This window comes from Callospermophilus lateralis, chromosome 1 (genome assembly GCF_048772815.1).
Source record: "Callospermophilus lateralis isolate mCalLat2 chromosome 1, mCalLat2.hap1, whole genome shotgun sequence".
Lineage (NCBI taxonomy): Eukaryota > Metazoa > Chordata > Mammalia > Rodentia > Sciuridae > Callospermophilus > Callospermophilus lateralis.
The window spans coordinates 204,656,925-204,670,315 of record NC_135305.1 but is presented as its reverse complement, the minus strand read 5'-3'; the positions used below and the strand labels follow the sequence as shown (position 1 = coordinate 204,670,315).

The following is a 13,391-nucleotide window of genomic DNA, read 5'->3' as shown; positions in this document are numbered from 1 at the left end:
CTTCCTTTTTTTAAAAATCCCAGCATTTAGTTCAATGGCTGGAACACAGCAGTGCTCAGACAATGCTTGCTTAAATGAATGAATGAGTAATGAAAAATTGGTGAATCAAGAAGAAAACTCTAGGCTCCTTCATTGGTTTTAGTTTCTCATGGGGGGTGGTGGTAGGAGGGTGTTGCAGATGCTGTCAGTCCTATGTCCACATGTCTCGGAGCCTTTCACCCTTTCTGGGCACATCAAGCACTCCGTACCTCATTCTTGACTGGGCCTGCATCTGTCTGACCAGAGGCTACTGGAGTGGCTTGGCCTGCAGGTATCTCCTATGCTTCCCCACTGCAGCAGGGATATAAATTCTCCAATTCCCTTCTCCCCAGTGGGGATATTTGAATGTGACCTATCCTGGGTCTCTTGAGGGATTGTGCTAACAATGCTCTCCAGGGAACTTGTCTGACATCAGAAAACTTGTTTGTTCTCCTTCCCTTCCCAGTCCTTTTTTTTTTTTTTTCCCACTCTGCTTTGGATTTTCCTGAGAACACCTCCTAGTGGGTCACTTTCACTAGAATCTTCTCTTTCAGGGGCTGCTTCTGGGGAGGCCATCTTGAAATGGGGGCCTTTGGAGTTCTTGACTATGGCTCATTTCCCCAATCATGTCGACTCTTTGTCCTGTATCTGGAAGAATCTTCTAATAAACAAACAAACAAACAAAAACGGCCACCAATTTTACTGAGAAGCAATAGAAGATGAGAAGCAATCAATCAGGACTTTTTATCTACTGGGGCAAGAATATAGAATTTCAACTTGGAATTTTCTTGATCACAGCCATGGGTTACAACTGTCATGTAAGCTTCAAATTCTTATGTACCTCAGTGAGTGGTGCTTCTTTCAGGCTCCCCACCTGCGGGCTATTTTCAAAGAACACATGGGCATGATCCAGGCACCATGATGTATGTGGTGGAAAGATGGAGGCAGGGCCCCCGAATGGGAGGTGAGACAGGACTAGATCAATGGTGTTTCTTTGCCTCCTCTTATTCAGATGCGGCGGAGGACTGGAATCAAAATGGTGGCAGCCAAACACTGGGTCAGAGGTGATGGCCATGTTTCCTGGGAAGACTTCCAAGAGTCATTTTTGCCATCTCCAGGGCTTTCTGGTTCCAAGACTTCCTACTTGTAGAGATCAGAGTTCAGGAATTAGGAGGGGTTATTCTCTCTCTCCACCCCAGGGTTTCAGACAGACAAGATGGAATGGCATTTAATAACTTCTCTGACTGTCCTTTAAGGACAATGTCAGGGTTAGGTGTCTGTGGGCTCCCTGAGATTTTGTTGGTTTGTAATACTTTCAGGGGCTAGGGCGATAGGGCCGTAACCTACTTTGGAGGAAAACATTTATTATTAACGCCGGTTTAACACTTAACTTTCTAGGGTATTTGCGGATGACACCATCATACATCTGCCTTTTTATAGTGCTTTGCAGCAGAGCACAAGACCTTCTGGCTGACACCTCATAGATCACCAAAATTAAGACCTCTAGGCAAGCGGAAGAAAGTAGGGCGGGGGTGGGGTGGGGACAGCAACTGAGAATGATTCAAAGGGCTGCCAAGTTCAGTTTCCTTTAGCAAGAGGCCATTTTCATTACAGAGCAAATTATTCTTAACATTAAGATGGCCCTGTTTCCATGGTAACCCACAACAACTTGAAAAGAATGTCCTCTGTGGCCACACAGCAGAGTGATGCTGCCCATCTCATTGGTGGTTGGCGAAGATTAACTTAGAACTGGGATCAGCCAGCCCAGGGGTCAACTTCCAATTGCTTGGCATTCAACACCCAGGCCCTCCACTGTCAAAGTCAGGAGAAATAAGAAATCGGCAAACCTGGATTGATGGAGGTTTTCTATCTGCAACATAAACTGTATCATCACAGTGCAAGAAATTTTTGCTGGAGATTTAAAAATTAGATTAACAGAAAATTATAATCAAAAGAAGAAGAATGTCTAATTTTTTTTTCTTCTGAATTTCCATTCATGGTCTAACACAGGCTGACAGTTGGGGTCTCATTTGCCTGTCAAAAAAAAAAAAAAAGAGAAACCAGAGACCATAGACTTTTGGTTGTGTATACTCTTGTTTTTTTGTACCTGGGATTGAACTCAGGGGTGCTCAACCACTGAGCCACACCCTTAGCCCTATTTTGTATTTTATTTAGAGACAGGGTCTCACCGAGTTGCTTACTGCCTCGCTTTTTTTTTTTTTTCTTTCCTTTCTTTTTTTTTTTTTCCTGAGGCTGGCTATGAACTCGTAATTCTCTTGTCTCAGCCTCCCAAGCTGCTGGGATCATAGGTGTGCACCACTCCGCTCAGCCTTATAGACTCTTATACACATGAGTCCCCTTTTCTCACTCAACGTGACCAAATGTGACACTGGGAAGGGCATTATTTTCCACTGCTCTTTAGCAGATCATGCCTATCCAACTTGACCTGGGCCACAAAACGTGTTTTGTAACAAATGATCCCAACTTTTATGTTAAGAGGGACCAACAATTTTTTTCTTGTCCCCAAGCCCTGGGACCAGGAATAATTTTGAGGAGAAAAAAAAAAAAGGAAAATTCTGGGACAGAAGAATAAAGACTCCAAAATAGCCACTTGGGGAGTTTTGGTTGAGATAATCTTTGCTCTGCTCTTTGCTCTGGGCTGTCCAAAGTCAAGTGGGTGTCACATGAAATATAAAACCAATCGGTCAGCAGGCATCTTTTTCTTTGTCTTCTTTAGTCAATGGTGTGACATTAACAAGATAAGGCATTTGCATTATGTATCAAATTCATGCCTGTTGGTTTCCAAACAATGCACCCAGATGGAAATAGAGCAATACAACCCATAAGAGGAAGCCAGAGAAGGACAGGCGCTTGGTCCCCTTCTGCTGCCAGGGAATAAGACACTGTTCAAAGCAAGATGGAAAGAAGCAGAGGAAGTCTTCCATGTTCTGGGAAAATGAAAGACAAAGAGGAAGAGAAGCTGCAGTGGCTACTATCAGAATGAATAAAAAACTGATTAAGCCATCACCATCCTTCACAGAGGTCCTTTCTTCAAGCCCAGGAAGTCAGTCTAGAGTCCTTCATCCTGAAATATATATTATACATTTTATATTCTAAAAAATCCTAAATGATGAGGCTGGGGCTGGGCTCTGTGGCAGAACACTTGCCTTGCATGTGAGGCACTGGGTTTGATCCTCAGCACCACATAAAATAAAATAAATGCATGCTATAACTACAAAAAAAAATCCTAAATGATGCATCATTTACATTTTCTGGTTTTTTTTATTTGTTTTTGTTTTTGTCTGTGTGCACAGGAATATTTTCAAGAGAAATTAAAACCCTTCAAAGTCTTGTTTTAATGTATCCTGGAACAGTAGCCATTACAGCACGTGAGCCTGGGACTTCTGCCCATGACCTTCATGATGATCAGTGAAGACACAGCTCCCATCTGACACTGCCCTTGTTTGGATGGCTAATCAGAAAGCATGCACTACTCCTAAAAGGTAATTGGCTCTGATGGCTATAAAGATGACCAAATTGGACTTGATCAGTGACTGACAATTAACCCCTCAGGACAGACAGAAAGCCACTGGGTACTTTGATGATCCATCCCTTTTCTGAGACCTTGTGCCAAGGGCTATCTGCCCTTGCACTTCCCTGCTTGTGCCCTCCCCAAGTCCCTTCCCTTAAACAAGCCCCCTCCCCTCCCCAAATACCAGCATAGAGCTATCGCTCCCCTCCCTCCTGGCTGTGCTACCTTGTGGCTGATGTGGGTAGTGTCCTGGGTGGTGCCCAGGATGGAAAGGGCTTTTCCTTTGATGTGGTGAACTTGACAGACAACACCTCTCCAGGCCATGGGTGGTCAATGCTCTGGAGTCACACTGGGAGAGAGGGATGGGATGTGGGGCTGGGGAAGGGACACTTGGTTCCTAAGAATGAGGGCTGAAGGCAGAGCTGGATTGTGTGGAGGTGCGTGTATATGCAGGCTTGTGTGTGTGTGTGTGTGTGTATCCCTGAGTGTGTGCATGTTGTTTACTAAAGGACAAGAAAGACTGAGCCAGGGCTTAGTTGGGTGGGTCCCGATAGTAAAATCCCCATGTTCTCAAGACTACCAGCAGGCAGAAGGGGCTTCCTTGGACCCACCAACTTCCTTCCCCAATTCAGCCAGATCTCCCTATGTAAGATCCACCCCTCATTATTGCCCTTAAAATGCCTGTAAGCCTTTTGACCTGGACTTAAGCAAAGTTAATATTTTGAGAAGTAAAATTATGGATTCCCACTTGAACAGAAATATCCTGAACTCTGACATGTAAACGTGACTACAGGCACGGCAAGAGGGGAAAGGAAATGGGTGACCTCCCCCAGCGCTTTTCCTGACTTAGCCTGAGAAGCAGTTTGCATAGAAGTTAGGGCCGAGGCTCTGGGCCAGATGGCTTCGGTCTGTCTCTCAGGTCCACCAGTTCTATGACTTTTAACCTCCTAGGGCTTAAAGTTTCATATCTGAAAGTTGCGGTAGGAACTTAACCTGTTATATTTGGTCGTCAGGAGATTCAGTGACTGATAAAAATATAAAATGTGTCCCTCAGTGCCTGGCTATTGTAAACACCCTCTGAGTATATCAGCTCTCCTGTTCCACCACCCTGACTGGTAGGACCAGCTTCATGAGCATGAGACCTTTATGGTGGCCTCATTCTTGATGAGATGCTTTGCTGTCACCATTTGGGAACTCTTAATATAAATTTTATATTTGAACTTGTGTTTTATCAGCCACTGAGACAACAGCCCAGAGGGATCCCTTCCCATGCAACCAGAACTCGCCTCAAAAGCAGCAGACAACTGTGTCCTAAGACCGCTGAGGAGCCCTAGCACCTTCTCACTCATGTGACTTCCCTGAGCTAGCAGCCACACACTGGACATGGTGACATGGAAGGAAAATAAACAAATAGGGCAACTATCGTTTTTTTCCCTTTCATTCCTTCCATCCTTAGCAGTGAGATGGGGGCAGAGTGTTGGTAGGAAGTGCCTACGTTAAGAGGGGAAAGAAGAATGGTTGGTTTTATGGAACATTTCCATTGTTCCAGCAGGGAATGAAGTCTATATGTGTGCATGAGCTCTGAAATACAAACTGTGCCATTTTGATGATTCCAAAATATAAGTAGTCTTACATGTGCATTTAAAACTGGCATCGCATACGATAGAGATCAGTGCTAAAATTCACGCTGATAATTTAGATTATGTTTTTATTACTATGCTAATATTTAGGACAGCATGACCTAGGAAATAAAAAGCGTTACAAGTCAGGGAGAGATCACAGAAGAATGCCAATTTTAGTATCTTTTTCGCATTTGAGTACGTTTTTCCTGCTTCTTTTGAACAAAGGGTTTCATATTTTCATTTTTGCACTGGGCCTTACAAATCATCGAGCTGGGGGTATTTTAAAAAGGGGAGTTGGGGAGGCAGAAGGAGAACTGTTGAGGTATTTTTTCAGCTAAGGTCTGACTTCCCTGAGGTGTGTAGTTCCCACAAGGATCCCTTTAAGGCCCCATGGTAACCTGCAAATAGCTTTGTGATTAGCTGAGAAAACGACATGCACATCCACCAGCATCCGAAGCTCACAGGCCAGGGTTTGCTAGATTTCAGGCCTGACAGAAAATTCCACTTCAGAGGAAAGGAAGACTGATGCTGAAGACCCACATCATGCAGCTGGTCATGGCCAGCCAGAACTCAGGCCTGAGAACCAGGCTGGTGCCTTGTTTTGAACGGCAAGAGTAGAGCAGGGTTGTCGTTTTTCTTCCAGGGATCAAAATCAGACAAATCTCCTATTTGGCTTTCCAGGCAATAAGTGGATAACGCCAGTGAATGTCAGTGCAAATTACAGCTCTAGCCTCCTGTCGTCAGCTTTGTGCTGCTGCTTGTCACTTTAATGCAAAGAGACAGCACCGAGCTGATAACAAGCCAGAAGGGTGGGGGATGGATGTCAGGGACAGGGAAAACCAGTGTCTGAGAGACTGATTCAAGGCATAAAAACCCACAATGATGCTTTTTCTTGATTGCCTGTGTAAGGGCATTGGATGTCTGGACAGAGCCTCCTGGATATCCACAAAACTGAGCAGAGGACTCATCAGTCATTTGCCCACCAACCCATCATCCATCCATCCATCCATCCATCCATCCATCCATCCTCATCTGTAAATAAGCAATGGATGAACATCTTGGTACACGGGAATCCTAAGGGATTCATGTTTCTTTCATATCCTTGCCACAGGTACTTTCTTGGCATTGCTTGTAAGCAGAAGTTTGAAGAACTCATGGGAGGAAACATCTCTCTTTCTAAGCAAAACACAAGGGCCTTGGGGGCTTTTAATTTTGTCAAAAAAGAGCCCCATGACTGCTCAAAACTCTGATTCTGTTCTATGCAATTGCATTTTCTAAATCAGTGGGTGAAAGTTACTGTCTCAGAGGCCCTCAACTGAGAGATAAGATCTCCCAGCCAGCCAGTTGAAGAAAGAGGGATTCTCACATTTTGTCTGCCAGAATTTGAGTATGTCCATCTGTCTTGGAGGGAACCTGCAAGGTCAGCTCTCAAAAATATGCAGCCCCCGCTTGCTTTATCTTCCACCCACCCACACATTTGAGGAACTGATACAATCAAGACAATGAAGGTCTGGGGATTTAGGTTAGTTGGTCAAGTGCTTGCCTTGCATGATCAAGGCCATGGGTTTGATCCCCAGCACCACACACACACACACACACACACACACAAACACACAAAGACAATGAGAATCCCATTGTCTTTGCTGACAAATGGTTCTGAGAATTAGAAAAGAGATCAAGAGGGACACACCTATAGATCTTCTTAGACTCTCTCAATGACATTGCATCTCTGTAATGGCTGATAGGCCCCATATGCCCTCCACTTAGGAACTTGGGCACAACACCATTTTCATGGGACATGAAATCTGGATTCCAGAGCAGTCACCAGGGGCTGGATACTGCAAGGGAGGTAACCCTCCATGATGGGAACTTGACTTGGGATATAGGAGAGTGTTGGGAGGAGATAAACTCCCCAACTTCTTTTCTCCTGTGGATGACTCTAGAGCATTTATCCTCCCTGCAGCTTTTCCAGAGAAGTCCCCATGATAGGTGAACAAACAACCTGGAGTTCCACCCTGCTCTCGGTGAAGCAGGCCCTTCCAGTAACACAGGGCCTTGCTTCACATGACTTCTCTCCTGGCCTCACTTTATCTTCTACCTTGCCCCCATTTCCCTGGCCTGCACCTTCTAAACAAATGATTAGGTCTCCAGTCCTTGCTCAGGTCCTGTTTTCTGGAGGACCTAGATCAAAGCAGTAAATAATATTTGTGCAGTACCTACTAAGTACCCCTAAATACATACAAACTAGTTATGAAACTTGGAAAACTCATTCAGAAGAACAAGAAGCAGACCCCAAAGACATCAAGGAAGCCAGGGAGAGAGTGGGAGTGAAATAGTTGACACTGAGAAATGGCTGGTGAGGGCAAGAAGGCAATGAGGACAGCAGACAGTGTCATCAGGCCTCCTGGGGACAAATGAGGAAAAGAGGGGCTTCGGTGTTTCTTGAGATGTTTGGTCTAGATCCCAGGCTCCCAGCTTGATCCCCAACTCAGGAAAGATTTCCACTTTGGGGATTTAGCTTATACAGTGTTTTCATGTTTACAGTGGAAGTAATTGAAGAGTGAGGGTGAAAGAAATTTTTGTGTCACTGTGTGAGTTATTTATTGTTGCACAATAAATTATTCCGTAACTTGGTTTAAACAGTAAGAATCAATTATAGCATCTATAGGTCAGGAATTCAGGAGCACTTTTCCTGAGTAGCCAGCCTCAGGTTTCTGATGAGGTTAAGGTCAAGTGTCAGATAGGGCTGCTGTCAACTGAAGGCTTAACTGAATCCAGTTCCAGATGGTTCCCCCACAGGACCATTGGCAGGACCTTACTAGCTGTCTTTGAGGGCCTCTCCTTAGGGCAGCTGGAGTGTTGTTCTCAGGACATGGCAGCTGGCATCCCCTTGAGCAAGCAATTCAAGAGACCAACACAGAAGCCTCAGTGCCCTGGTGACTTACTTTATCTCTCTACTCCATTCTAGTAGTCACCCAGAAATCCCGGCTTCAATGCAGGAAGAGCCGACCCAAGGGTATGGCGACCAGGAAGTCGGGATCTTGTAGGAAGAGGAACATTATTGGAGACTGGACCACAACCTGCTGGGAGAATGCTTAGAGAGATCTGTTTCAGCATCCTTATGTAGGAGCTGAGAAACCAAAGACCAGAGTTTAAGGCTCTCACTGAATGATTCAGGATTCAACAGTGCCTGCAGGAACCACATCTCACCAAGTCACTTAAGAAATGGGACCCATGGTCAACCAGCATGACCATGCAGATGAAAAAGGAAATCAGAGGTGATGCTTTAAACAAGAGTCATGGAATGAATCGTTTGCAAGGCAGATTATAGGAGTTCATTCAGTCATTTATTCAAAAACATGAGTTGAGTTTACTTCATACCTGGCACTGTGCTGGACACAGAGGCAGGCAGAGGTAAGCAAAAACACACTCCTGCTCTTGGTAGTGGGGAACACAGACACTAGTGGAATGTTCCTGCTCACAATGGAAATACTACAACTGTGACAAGGGCTTTGAAGGGGAGATTGAAGCACCATGACAGCAAAGAATATTGTTTATTTTGACCATCAACGCTCCTCCAAGAAAGTGGTGATTCAATTATCACCTGAAAGCCCAAAAGTATGTTCCGGTATCAAGGAGATAATGATTTCTGTTCACGATGTGTTTTTTTCAGGTATTGTATTTTCCACCTCCAGAAGTTCCATTTGAGTTTTCTTTTATATCTTTTATTTCTCTCATAATTGAGTTCATGTTTCCTTGAACATCCTTGAATATGTTTATTTGTAAGGTTTATAATAGCTATTTTAATGTCCCCGTCTGCTAGCTTCATCATCTCTGCCACTTCTGGGCCTTTTCCTATTTCCCCCCCTACCTATGAGTCATATGTTCATGCTGTTTTGCATGCCTGGTAATTTTCTACTGAAAGCTACATAATGGGAATTTTATAGTGTCAGGTGTTGGATTTTGTTTTATTCCTTTAAAGAGTGTGGAGATTTGTTCTGGCACATAGTTACTTGGAAACAGTTTGATCTTTTTGGGGCTTGCTTTTAAACTTTGTTATGGCAAGTCCCAAAAACTTTTAGTGTGGACTAATTTAGCCCTAATATTAAGACACTGCCCTTCTGAAGATGCTACCTGTGTGTGTATTGTCAGGTCTTTCCATTTCAACTGGTGAGAATACTAATTATTGCTGATCCTGTAAGGACTCTAGGAATTGCTCTGTCTGCTTCTTTCCAGGTGGTTCTCTTGCCTGCCTTGAGGAATTTCTTCACACTCATGCGCTGATCAGAGATCAAAGACTTGAGATTTTTACCTGGCAGTCCCAGGAGTTGTGTTTCTGCATGTGGAACTCCCTCCTCTCTGGTACTCTGCCCTGCAAACCTCCCAGAACTTTGAACTCTATCTCCTCAGCTCTGCAAGACCTTTGGGCTCCTCTGGGGCATTCTGTAGGCCACAAATGGGTGCCATTATAACGCTTGCTCACTTTCCCATTTCTCAGGGATCACAACCTTGCATTGACTGCTAATGTTGAAAATCACTATTTCATATGCTTGTCTGGTTTTCTGTCTGTTGGAGGTGGGTATAAATCTAATCCCTGTTACTGCATCATTGTATATTTTTTATTTCTTTTCAAAAATGTTTAAATAGCTTAATTAAGGCATAATTATGAAAAAACGGCATGCATGTAAAATGTTCAAATAATGAGGTTTTTAAAATATTTATTGTTTAGTTTAGGTGGACACAGTATTTTTATTTTACATTTATGTGGTGCGGAGGATCGAACCCAGTGCCACATGCATGCTTAGGTGAGCACAATACCACTGAGCCACAACACTAGCCCCAAATGATGAGTTTTAACACATGTATACATGCATGAAGCCATCAAATTCAAGAAAGTGAACATATCCATCACCCCTGAAAATATCTTTAGGCCCCTTTGTAATTTCTCCCCCTGGCTTTCTGGACCCTCCTCTCAAGGCGACCACCAATTTGCTTTTAGTCACAAGAAATTAAATTTCTAAAGTTTTATATAAATAAAATCATACAATATGGCTCCTTTTAATCTGGATTCTTTTTACATAGATAATTGTTTTAATATATTCATGTTGTTTGTATCAGTCGTTTCTCCTTTTTCTTATTGATGAGTAGCATTCCATTGTATATAAATCCACCCCAATTTGTCCATTTATTTTGTTTATACCATATTTATTTATTCATTACTAATGGATATATGGATTATTTCTATCTTTGGGTTATTACAAATAAAGTGATTCTGTACATTCATGTAAAAGCTTTTGTATGGACATGTGTTTTCTTTTTTTCTTGGGTAAATACCTAGGAATGGAATGACTGGACCATATGGTAGGTATGTAAGTATAACTTTTAAGGATCCTGCCAAACTTTTCAATGGCATTGGTTTTAAAGCCGGTTTTTATTTGTTTGGGGCTCCATATTACAGTAGGGTAAATCGGTGAGATATTTGGATGTAAATGTTCAACTACTTTTATTCTGAAGCAGTAAAGCATGCTGTGGCAACTGTCACTTTGACAGGCATAGTGCTAGCCCCCACCAGCATGGAAAGTGGACTTTGACCATAAGATGAACAGTAGAGAGAGAAAAGTCAGACCCTTGGACTTTTTGCTTTGAGGCATTTAACAGAAATAAAGTGAATATAGTCTTTTGGGATAGTTCAACATTTTCTTGTGATTTTTTGGAAATTTGAAATGTTAGAGAACTTAGGTTGGAGCTGGGGTTTCAAAATTTTTTTTTTTAAAGTTTTGATCTATTTCCTTGATGTTTTAACTTTGAAACTCCTGTCTGAATAAATTCAGCTTTTGTTTCACTTTTCCCTGCTGAACAATGCCAGTATGTTAGAAGGAAATGTCCCATAGGGATAAGTGGCCTTTCTTTGATCCACAGGCAAATCAAACATCAAGCTCTGTTGAGCCCATAGAGGAGTGGGATTCATAAATGCCCATGTGGCTCTGAACCACACACTGTATTTAATAGAATGGGCAGTGGTAGCACAGTCTAGCAACCTCCTCCTTCCTTCCAAGATGCCCTAGCAGAGATGGATTCTCTTTTTGTTTGTTTTTTGAGTACAAGGGATTGAACTCGGGAGCTCCTTACCACTGAGTTACATCCCCAGTTCATTTTATTTTTTATTCAGGGTCTCACTAAGTGGCTTAGGACTTCACTAAGTTGCTGAGGCTGGATTTGAACTGGAGATCCTCCTGCCTCAGCCTCCCGAGTCACTGGGATTACAGGCATGTGTGCCACCATGCCCACCATGATGGATTCTCTTAAAGGAATACACACCAGGCAGTATTTTATATTTTGATTACTATCTTCCACCATTTGAGAGTTCTGGCACTTGGCAATGTCATTACTTAAGTGCAGAAACCCTTGAAAGCTACATATTGCTTGGGGCAGGGGTGCTGGCTGGATGTAGTGTGGAGGAGCTGATTCCTTGTTTGTCATCCTAACAATGCAGGATAAATCAGAGGTGGACAGGCTGCAGGATGCCTCCCTCACCTGATGTAAGCTGGGGCTTCATGCTGTGCTGCCTCAGAGGAGATAACAGCTTCTCTGGAGATGACCCTTACCCATCTCTCAGAAATGGCCCCATCCTAAGTCTCTGTGGCCAGCTTAGCTCCCAGTGCAGCTGAAGGAAGTCTGTGACAGAACATTCATGTTCCTATTCATAAGCCACCAGCCACGGAGACCATCCATGACCTCAGCAGTCCCTTTTCTCAGTTTGGCCTTCTGGAAATTAGCTGTGTGATTTCACTTATGACCAGAACAGGACTCCTGCTCATTGTTCTTAGTTTCCTATTGCTGGTTTTAGGTTTTTTTTCTCAATAACTTTTTTTTTTTTTTTTTGACATTTCCTAAAGACCTTTCATTTGTTTAAAGTACTTTGCAATCACGGGTTTGAGCAGATACATATTCATGATACTATAGAGGTCCCATCGCCCTTTTCTGGAAGCATATGAAGCTATGAAACACGTGGTGTACTAAGAAACCAGACTCCAAAACCAGAGCTTCTGAACTCAACTGTGCCACCAGCTTGATTCCATGTAGCCACTTAAGCTTTCCATCAAGGCTGGACTCCCAGATGAGAAAAGATGAACCCGCCTTTGAAGAGTTACAGCAAGTGACTTAAAAGCCAAAGGCCCCTTGGGAGGCAGCAATGCTTCCTTCATCCCCACCAGGGCAGGCCTGAGAGTGTGCCCTACCTTGGTAACCAGCGCCACTGTGGCCGGCTCCTTGCCCTCTACTGGTGTGTGGAACAGCGCTTCATGTTCATAAGGGTCAAATTTGGCTCCAAGGGGGTCCAGCTTGAGCAGGCCGTGGTTTATGAACACCTTCTGGATCTGCACCTCGGTCAGCACCCGCCCACCCCCCACCTCCGTGCAGGCTTTTCAGGTGAGGGTTGTCATCTTTAATTTCTTCTTTTGGAGCACTCTGGGTTGCCTTCTCCAGAATGTCTGCAACCTCCAGCAAGTCCTTGCAAAAGCCTTGGATGCCATGTAATTTTGCATCTTCTAATCAGTTTTTGGCTCCTCTGCCTCAAGTTCACAGTATCTGCCAAAGCTCATTTATGTTTTTCCATGGTGCCTCTCGGTTGCTCTTCCACTCTGACCTTCTCTTCCAAGAGGGTCTTGTGTGTACAGGGAGGCTCTGTCTTATGCTCATGGTGACCCATGTCCTCTTCTAGGCTTTGGCCATTGTTCTTTTGTTTTTAGCCATGCACAGTAACCGAGGAAAAGGCCCGAGAGACAACGCCAAATCCCGGAGACTGCGCTGCGCCAGCCTTACCCACAGAGCCGCCATGACTATTGCTGCAGCCTTCATCACTTCAATAACTTTTAATTTGGGGGGTTGGTTCTGCTTCCTGTCTTCCCACCCCCAGACATGATGTAGGTATTGTGTTTGTGTGGAGATTTCACAGGCCCTCACCTTGCCTTGAGACCGAGGCCACTCTTCCCAGCCTGTGGCCAAACCTCCCGCACCTGGCTGCCAAGGGACTCTCAGTGGCCATGGCCAAACTGGTGGATATAAATGAAGACTTAGAATCAGGGTAAACTGAAAGTGATGTCATAATTGGTGCAGATTGGAGAAAGATGGACCAGTCCCCGCCAAATATTCTACTTCTCCAGCAGGTAACAAATGGAGGCCTGAAGACGTCTCCTTTTTGGTTTTTACCTCCTTAGAGA

At 43.9% G+C, this 13,391-nt stretch overlaps 1 pseudogene; it reads right to left on the bottom strand.

Moving 5' to 3' along the window:
• Positions 1-12,224: 12,224 nt before the first annotated feature.
• On the bottom strand, positions 12,225-13,008 carry LOC143399698 (grpE protein homolog 1, mitochondrial pseudogene; annotated as a pseudogene).
• Between the last annotated feature and the right edge of the window lie 383 nt (positions 13,009-13,391).